The sequence below is a fragment of the Canis aureus genome, chromosome 15 (genome assembly GCF_053574225.1).
Source record: "Canis aureus isolate CA01 chromosome 15, VMU_Caureus_v.1.0, whole genome shotgun sequence".
Classification (NCBI taxonomy): Eukaryota; Metazoa; Chordata; class Mammalia; order Carnivora; family Canidae; genus Canis; species Canis aureus.
The window spans coordinates 16330405-16340577 of NC_135625.1; the positions used below are offsets into that span (position 1 = coordinate 16330405).

At 35.8% G+C, this 10173-nt stretch overlaps 1 long non-coding RNA gene across 1 annotated transcript in view; it reads left to right on the forward strand.

The window, feature by feature from the left end:
* The window catches only part of LOC144283953 (uncharacterized), a 34900-nt gene extending 28677 nt beyond the window's left edge, over positions 1-6223 (forward strand). The window contains exons 4-6 of the long non-coding RNA XR_013352433.1: positions 2614-2712; positions 5269-5414; positions 5741-6223. This is a non-coding gene — a long non-coding RNA (uncharacterized LOC144283953). The remainder of the gene's footprint in view (positions 1-2613; positions 2713-5268; positions 5415-5740) is intronic.
* The last annotated feature ends 3950 nt before the right edge of the window (positions 6224-10173 follow it).

Consider the following 10173-nt stretch of genomic DNA (forward strand, 5'->3'; position numbering starts at 1 on the left):
TCAGATTAAGTCTCTGGAAAACATTTATTTAACAAGCCTGTTGTTCTCAGCCTGGCATGCTTGAAGTATATTAAAAAGCACCTGTTTGGCTCCTGTAGAAAATCAGGACTGAAGAATGACTAACCTAGTAGGCCAAGCAGAGTCGAGAAATGCCATTAGTGTGTCTTTCACATGGGTGTTTACGTGTGCCCCATAAAGCACACAGGCTATGATGCGAGTCTCAAATATAACAGTCAACAATATGGGAAGGGTAAAAGAAAAGCATAATATAAACATCAGAGCACATCTGTCAGAGAAGTTATGCAGATCCAGAAATTACAACCTGCCTGGTTTTAATCATTTTATTCAACTAAGGGTTGTTTAGTATATTTATTAACCATTTGCAAAATTTCTTCATATAATACTACCATAATTAATACTCCTAAATATTTCATTATAGAAATCTAGGCTCTAGCCTAGTAATCTTAAGACTTGAATCCAGTTTTTAGGTAATGATGATCAGGGACATGTATTTTAAGTATATTTTACCTATTAAGTATATTTTAATTGATCATTCAAACTGTGTTCTTGATGTAAGAGTATAACAAACATTAATTCCTCTCCTACAGATATTATGTTTAATTTTATATGATGGATTTTATAATAACAAAGTCATATTCATCTTGCCGTTTTGAATATTTGAAGCTTCTCTTTAAAATGTTTTTCTACTTGGGACACCTGGGTGGCTCAGCATCTCCCTTTGGCTCAGGTCATGATCCTGGGGTCCTGGGATTGAGTCCCTCATTGGACTCCCCTTAGGGAGCCTGCTTCTCCTTCTGTCTGTGTCTCTGCCTCTCTCTGTGTATTTCTCATGAATAAATAAATAAAATATTTTTAAAAATGTTTTCCTACTCTAAAAAGCCTATCAGAATCACATGTCTATCTTGCATACAAAATCTCCTTATTTTTATGTAAACAGACTATGAAATATAACTGACTCTGCTCTGTGATGTTGTCTTAGAATTAAACAACAACAAACAAAAAGACCACACACACACACACAAAAAAAAAACACCTTTGTAGTTAGATCCAAAAGGAAATATTTTCAGGCAGGGCAGACAGGGAATATACCCTGCAAATTACAGTGAGTTAAAATGCTTTAGTTAAGAGAGGTGTATGCATCCACAGAGCACTCATCAAAAGCTGCCTCTTGGCTTCTTGTCAGGTTTCACCGGATCATCTAGGGATGGTTCTCACCTCAGAGCTTATTTGCAATCTAAGTGTAATATATATTGATTTAAAAACAATTTCAGAGCTGCAATTTTTTTCCAAGGAATCTTAGTTTGTAATTACCCTCTTGTTTCTGGGAATCAAAGTTTGCATATTAAAAAGTAAAAATGTAATTAGCACTAACAAAACTATTATTACAGGTTTATGCCATTCCCAATATTTTCAGAGATCAAATAGATTTAATTTGTCATAAAAAGTACTTCTCTATCCTAATAAAAGCAAAAAAATAAATGCATGTACTTGAATGGAATAAATTATTTCAAAAGAATCCAAAGTTAACTACCACTGTGTTATATTTAGTAGAACCTGTGAATTACATGTTGCTTGTATTCTTGAATTATTTACATGGGTGCCAATGACTTAAAATTTCTGGAAGGCATAATGCTGATGATGACTAGGGCAGATGTGAAGAATAAAAGACCACATCCTATGTCGATCCCATTATATACCTAAGATAGTAGTAGTCTGGCAAAGAAATTGAATGTTAATATGAAAACAGATGGTTGTCACATGTAGTGGCATATAATAAATCTTTATCCATGAATTTAAGCTTTTAGGAACCCATTTATATTTTAAGTATTTATCACCTTTTAAAATAATAAATACCATACACTTACTACCAGTGAAACCTTAATTTAAGGAGATCCGCTGTCTACATCTCAGAAAACATGATTTATGTATTGCCATTAACATGTACACACATACACACACACACACACACACACACACTACCCTAAATACCTTCAGGTGCTCTGCTGTCAATAGATGAGCTCAAAGATTTACAGTGTAAGGCAAAAGAGAGGGACAGAATGAGAAGGAGGGCAGAGGGAGAGAGAGAGGAAGGAAAAAAGAAGGAAATCTAGTCCAAATTTTAAAGAGTATCTCTACTGCAATGTGGTTTGCTGTTATAACTTAGAGAGAAAAGTCCATTGTGATAGGTTTGTGAAGTCTATTAAAAAGGGACAGAATTTTCACAGAAAAGCTAATAAAAATGGAAGATGGAGGGAAGCTAAGAAAGGAAAATGAAGATGCTACTAGTAATTTGAATAGAGTTAAAAACAATAACTAGGGTAACATTAGACACTGATGGCAAACGTCTTCCCACAAAGAGGAAAAGTGACATGAAGCAGGGTGCGTGTGTGTGTGTGTGTGTGTGTGTGTGTGTGTGTGTGTGTTGGGAGTTCTTCGGCCCTGAGAGCTGGAGCTTATTCACATCTCTGGGTGTGCCCTGGGGGTGTGGGAGCATTGAGGACAGGAGAACAGACAGCTGCCCATGAACTGAGACTCTCCATAAGGAGGCAGAACAAGGTTAGCCTGACTGTTCTTGAATGTGCTGTTTTGCAGAAATCCAGAAAACAGAACTTCTGATAAATGGGAATGTTATCCTCCTGGAGCATCCGCATGGGTCCCATATTTACTCATTACTGCAGAGTGTAAACCGATGTGAGTATAGACACAGTAGTTCTTGTTTGACTGACTGGCTTTTCTGTAGCAAAACATCACTTCAGAACCATGCACATGCCTAGGTGCAGAATAGGATTCCTTTGCTTGGCAATCATGGAATTAACCTAAAGAAGCAGGGTCTTTGGAAATATATTTGCTGTCCTCTTGCTCGCCAATGACTTCAGTTACTTCTTTGGCTTAGTTTGTGTATGAGGGTCTAATTTGGAAGCTTTAATACTACTTCAGAAAATGTTTTGGATAAACCAATTCATTGTTCATGAGTCCCACCCATTAATTCATCTTAATTAAAGATAATGTTTTGAATTTGGCTTATACTTGTATTCTGATCAAAGTAAAATATTGAGGAAAATTTGAATATTCATTCTAAAATGTTTTCTTTTGGAGCTGTCATTCCTCCTCAGTGTCACTGCCACACTCGGAGTCCAGCATTCTGGTGATTAGCGGAGCCAGCTCATGCCTCCCTCCCTAAGATAGGAACCCTTCCCAACTTGAGGGACCCTCTGAACAAACCTATGATGATGCAAACACTTATTACACTGTTTCATCACAACTATGTGTCTCTCAGAAAACCTCACTAAAAAGTGAGCTCTGTCATGCAGCCTTGCATTCTTCTTCATTATATTCCTTGTGATGAGTATAAAACTTGATGGAGCTTTCTGGGTTTTAGGGTTTTTGTTTTTCCTTCAAGTGGGTTCAAGGAGTCAGGTTTTTATTAATTTTATTATGTATTAAATATAAAAATACATCAGAAATGAGTTTACTAAACATGTTGCATCAAATTTAAATTTGAAAAAGACATTTATATCCACTGTTTTCTGAGTATTGATTAGTTTCTAAACTCTTATTAAATTCTTACAATTCTTATATAGCATCTTAAATTCTGAAAATTGAAAACCCTTCATTGGGCACAAAGTATTCAAAGGAATCAAAAAAATTACCTTTTGCCATTAAAGGCAACCTAGTAAACATTATTTTTTCATTTTCTCCTTCTACTAACCCTTTGGTAAATATTAGGACAGAAAAATCTTGTTTTCTTAATCTAGCATGTTCCAAATTAATATCAAACTGATCATCCAGAGATTGAAAGTGACTTTTTTTCTCCCAAATAGATTCTTTGCTAAGATCCTTTTTTTTAATTGCTAGCTTATACCTAAATCATTTATTATTTCTGCAATAAGTGATAGCTCTCAAGAGTTAGTTCCACCAAGACATATTATAACAAAACATCTAATATTCCTGAGAACATTTATATCCACACATCTCTATTCCACTTTACCTCCATCCTAAATTAGAAGATGAAAATAGAACTTTTGCACTACTAAGCGAAAGGCCAGGTGTGTTTATAGGGGGCTATTTTATTTAAAGCAGTTTAAATTTGCATAAAGAAAATGAGGGGGGAAGGACCAAATTACTACTCTTTTTCACCTTAAAAATGTAACTGTATTGGTAGTTCTTTGGTGTCATTGGGGTTTGGTTCTTTGGTCCTTAGTTTGTTTTCTGTTGGTAGCATTTTCCTTCTTTTGGTAATTGCACTACAAACCAATTCTGATGGGAGTTTTGGTAGAGAAATCTAAATTGCACTACTGTGTCAGGCCATAAACATTTTTTTCTGGGATTCCGTAATAAGATGGCCTGACTTTGTTAGAACTGCGTCCAAAAGAAAATGTGTCAGATTATGAGAAGTTGAACAAGGCAATGAAAACATGGCATAGTTGAAGAGCTAATGTGGACAATGCTAGTGATTAAGTATTTGAAGTGCACTTGGTGTTCATCTTCTCATGCTAACTTCATATGCAGGAACTGTAATAGGGCCATTTAGTGCCATCATGACATTTCTGCTTATCCAGATGTCATATAAGTTCAATTAATTTCAACAGTATCTAGGTCTTCAAAGACCATATGCTATCTCTAGGGAATGTCTGTGCAATCTACTTGCCAGATGTGAAACCCGGGCTATGAACCAGCAATGTTCTGATTCACAGTTACAGCATTTATGGCCTGATACCACCATCCACATGAAGGAGGAGTGCAGGCCCGCTTCACTCAATGTATGGCGTAAGGGTGTAAGTAGTGCAATCATTTGAATGATCTTATATTATGCTTGCTTAACTGTGCCCCACCATCCCCAATGTGCTCTGCCCCACTGTATTTTGTGTGAGAAATCACAAATATCTATTGCAAAGTAGGTACATTTCTCCTTTAAAATGATTTACTGCATTTCTGTAATAACTTCTCCCTACAATGCATATCCCTTACTAGAAAATACAAATAACTTTCATATTGCAAAATACCCAGTTGATATCTATAATGGTTCATTTTATGTGTCAACTGTATTGGGTTAAGAGATGCTTGGATAGCTGGTAAGACATTACTTCTAGACGTGTCTGTGAGGGCATTTCTGAAAGGGATTAGCATGTACTTTAGTAGAATAAAGAGACCCGTTCTCTCCCCGGGTGTGTATCCTCCAATCTGCTGATGGCCCAATAGAACAAAAAGGTAAAAAAAGGACTGATTCCCTCTTTCTTCTTGAACTAGGGCATCCATCTTCTCCTGCCCTCCAGCATTAGAGTGTGTGGTTCTCAGGCTTCCTGACTCAGACCGAATTATACCACTGGTTTCCTGGTTGTTGTTCTTCACCTTGCTGACCACAGACTGTGGGACTTGTCTGCCTCCACAGCCAGGTGAGCCGACTTCTATTATAAATGTTTTCATATACGTATATACATCCTATTGGTTCTGCGTACCTAATACAATAGTATCTAAAGTTGAAGATATCATAGAGCATTCACACTAGATGGGTTTGTTGTCAAGGAGGAAGTGGCTGGAGAGGACTGTATGTGTGTACTTGTGTTAAAGCAAGAGGCATAGTATACTCAGATCATAATATGAATACAATGTAAGAGGAAACAAAGGTGAAGAAAGGGCTGGCCCAGACATTACCCAGTGCATCCTGTTTAGCACTGCCATTTTCTTGTGCATTTTACTTTTTCATTTCTTTTTCCTATAGACTGTGCCATATATGATGGAAAATCAAATTTTCACCTTCTCTCATCTTAGAAAGACTACAGCAAACTCACTTTACTCCAGTCTTGGATGGAATCAGTTCCCCAATCTAAATCTAGCAATTGTCAAAGGTACACTAAACCATCAGGTAGATTTCATAAGGATTTTTTTTTAAGATTTTATTTATTCATGATAGACATAGAGCGAGAGAGAGTCAGAGACACAGGCAGAGGGAGAAGCAGGCTCCATACCGGGAGCCCGACGTGGGACTTGATTCCGGGACTCCAGGACCGTGCCCTGGGCCGAAGGCAGGAACTAAACCGCTGAGCCACCCAGGGATCCCCTCATAAGGATTTTTAAGCAAAAGAAATCTTGGAATTTCAAATAAAGAGACCATCCACCTGAATAACCCATAGATGATGGTGTCAATGGCAGTTCTTGGTGGTTTGCTGGTGGTAGGATTTAGAGTAAGTTGTGTTTTTACTACTTGTGGTCTGTTATATATTTTTTAGTTTTATATATGTAAATATTCAATTCAAAAAATCCGACTGATACAGTGATGTCTTTCTTATCGGCCTCAGATTGTTCTTCTTTAAAAAATAATTAGATAAAATGTCATGTAAGACAAATTCTTTGTGAAAACTAAAGATTTCAAGTGCAGAGTGTAGTGAGTGTGGTAAGCCCCTGTCAAGGAATACATCATTTCTAGTTAGCTCTTCCTGGATAAAATGAGTGTAGTGAGGCTTCAGAGAACTCCCTCGTTCTGGAGTACATAGAAATGACTCAGAGGAAATATGTGAAGGGCGACGTGAAAAGAGGGACGGTAACCACAACTTATCAAACCCGTGCCTCTTACAATATTCTCCTCTAGCTAGTATTCTGTTTTATATTCAAATTCAGTCTAAGGTGATTAGTAACACTTAAATTAGAAACTCTTCCTGTGATGACACTGTTAGCTTTGAGAGAAAATTAAGTTTGGAAAAAAGAAGTTTGGTTTGATAAAGCACAGTTGCAAAATTATATGTCAGAGTCTGTATGGGTTGATTGCTGGCAGGAAGCAGTATCATAATAATATTTTCATTCAAGTTTTTCATACTGGAAATGCTAATTCATTTATTAAAAAACTAGAGACTTAAAACTCCTACAAATCTTGATTTCAGTTCAGGCTCCCCTCAAATAGAAAATCTGCCAGGGTGCCTATTTGTGATCCAAATGCAGAAAAACACAGTGCCATTTCTCAAAGGTAACAACCTCACCATTGCTCTGCCCGAGGACTTTATTAGATTTAATACTGAGAGCTCACAGTCAGCTACTGCCAGTGAATCCCTTGAAAGCTGGAAACTTGGATTATCTTTTGTCTACATTTCTATTACACAGACTGTTGTTAACCTTCCATTCCCAACTTGAACCTACTTAATGGCGTTGCCAACCGGCAGCTGCACCTCTGAGAGCCTCCAGCAAAATAAAAGCTGTATTTCACATCTTAGGTGTAGTGTAGATTTCCAAGAAGAAAGGTAACCTGATCTTTTAACATTCTGTTTGTACTTGCAAAGTATAGCACATTTGCAATATGATATTCCTTCTGGGAGATCAGGATGTGGATTATTCTGCAACTTTCAGAGGTGATTGAAATATTTCAAATTAGAGTCTTGAAATAAAGAAGCTCATGGCCAGGAGCATTATCACTTCACAGAGTGGAAAATGAGGTTTACTAGTTACTAAATCAATAGAAATAATAGGATTTGTATGAATAAGTTAGGTACTCTTTATTGAATCTTTTGCTTTCTTTTGCTTTCTTTTCTTCTTTTATTTGCTTGCTGCTGATTTTAAAAGACACCAAGTATGGCCAAAGCTTCACTCTTCAGTACAACTTCTACATTCTTGGTTTTATATATATATATATATATATATATATATATATATATATATACTGCAAATTCATGCACATATCAAAATGCTCCAGATTTACAGGAGACATCATAATTGTAATATATTAAACTAAAATATACACTCATTAATTTTCCCATTTAGACACATGAAAATTATGAGGCGAACAGTTCTTTTTAAGAGAAAATCAGAATTTTATCTCTGGATAAAGGGCATTAATAGTTCTTTATTGTGTATCCCAGAGTTACATGCTTTTATTCTGTAAGCCAATACTTCATTATTAATAATTTTCTAATTAGTTACCACAAAATATGGTGTTTAAGCAAGAATTTTGTTACATATAACTCAATATTCTTATTCGACACTTAGAGATCATGGTTAAGGAAGTATTCTATTCAGGATATGTACTTAACATGAAAAAAAAAGTGTTAAACAGAAAAGCAACACTATTATTCCGCCTAAGTTACTTTCCCCTAACTACTGAAATATTTTTTATAGTGGCATTCCAGGTTCCAAATATCTTTTCCAATGAATAGGATAATTCTCTGCTTTACTGTCATAGTATCCAAAATCAAAAGTTAGGGAAGGCTGCACACCCATAAGATAATCTGGCCTGTCATGCACAGCCTTGACACTTAAGTCCAGAAGCAAACTCGGTATTGACCCAAGGCTTACCAACCAAAATTCTTGTAGAATATATGAAATGATGACTGATGCTTTACAAAATAAAGAAATACTAAACCTCCCTGTTTTTTTCCAGTACACTTAACACATAGTGTTAGTTTTAGGTCTACAATGTAGTGATTCAACACCATAAATTCAATTCTATGCATCAGTCAGTGCTCATCACCATAAATGTACTCTTAATCCCCATCACCTATTTCACCCATCCCCCACCTACTTCCCTTCCTGTTAACTATCAGTTTGTTCTCTATAGTTAAGAGCCTACTTCCTGGTTTCTCTTTTTCTTTGTTCATCTGTTTTGTTTCTTAAATACTACATGTGAGTAAAATCATATGGTATTTTTCTCTTACATCACTTGGCATTATACCTTCTAGATCCATCCATATTGTGGCAAAATCTCATTCTTTTTTATGGTTGAGTAATATTCCATTGTATTCAGACGCCCCACTTTCTTCATTCATTTATGAAAGGGCAATTGGGTTGCTTCTGCAGTTTGGCTATTGTAAATAATACTGCAATAAACACAGAGGTGCATGTATCTTCTTGAATTAGTGTTTTCAATTTCTTTGGTTAAATATCCAGTAGTGGAATTCCTGGATAATTTATTTTTAATTTCTTGAGAAACATCCATACAGTTTTCCACAGTGGCTGCACCTGTTTGCATCCCACCAACAGTGCATGAGGGTTCCTTCTTCTCCACATCCTCACCAGCACTTATTTCCTGTGTTTTTTATTTTAGCCATTCTGACCTGTATGAGGTAGTATCTCCTTGTGGTTTTGATAGGCATTTACCTGATGGTGAATAATATTTAGCATCTTTTCATCTATTTGTTGGCCATGCGTATGTCTTCTTTGAAGAAATGCCTGTTTGTATCTTCTATCCATTTTTTAAATTGTATTATTTGGGGTTTTGGTGTTGAGTTATATAAACTCTTAATGCATTTTGCATATTAATCATTTGTTAGATATGTCATTTGCAAATATGTTCTCAATTCAGTAGGTTGTGTTTCAGTTTGTAGACTCCTACCTTCGCTGTGCAAAAGCTTTCTATTTTTATGTAATCCCAATAGTTTTTGCTTTTGTTTTCCTTGTCTCAAGACACATATATAAAAAATGTCATTACATCTGATGCCAGAGACATTATTGCCTATACACTCTTCTAGGATTTTAATGGATTCAGATCTCCTATTTAGGTCTTTAATCCATTTTGAGTTTATTTTTCTGTATGGTGTGAGAATTTTGTCTAGTTACATTCTTTTGCATGTAGCTGCCCAGTTTTCCAATACTATTTATTGAAGAGATTATCATTTTTCCCATTGTGTTATTCTTGCCTGCTTTGTCCAAGATTGACCAGACAATTGTGTATTTCTTTCTGGGCTCTCTCTTCTGCTCCACTGATCTGTTTTTGTGCCAGTACCATACTGTTTTGATTACTATAGTTTTGTCACGTATCTTGATATCTGACCTTATGATACCTCCAGTTTTAGTCATCTTTTTTCAAGATTGCTTTGATTATTCAGGGTCTTCTGTGGTTCCATACAAATTTTGAGATTATTTGTTCTAGTTCTGTGAAAAATGCTCTTGGTAATTTGATAAGTATTGTATTAAATCTGTAGATTCTTTTGGGCAATAGGGACATTTTAACGATATTTGTTCTCTCAGGCCATGAGCATGGACTATCTTCCCATTCATGTCATCTTCAATTTCTTTCACCATTGTTTTATAGTTTTCAGAGTACAAGTTTTTGGCTAAGTTCTTGTTATTTTTAGTACAATTGTAAATGGGATTGTTTTCTTAGTTTCTCTTTCTGCTACTTCATTATTAGTGTATAGAAATGCAATTGATTTCTCTATATTGGGTTTGTAT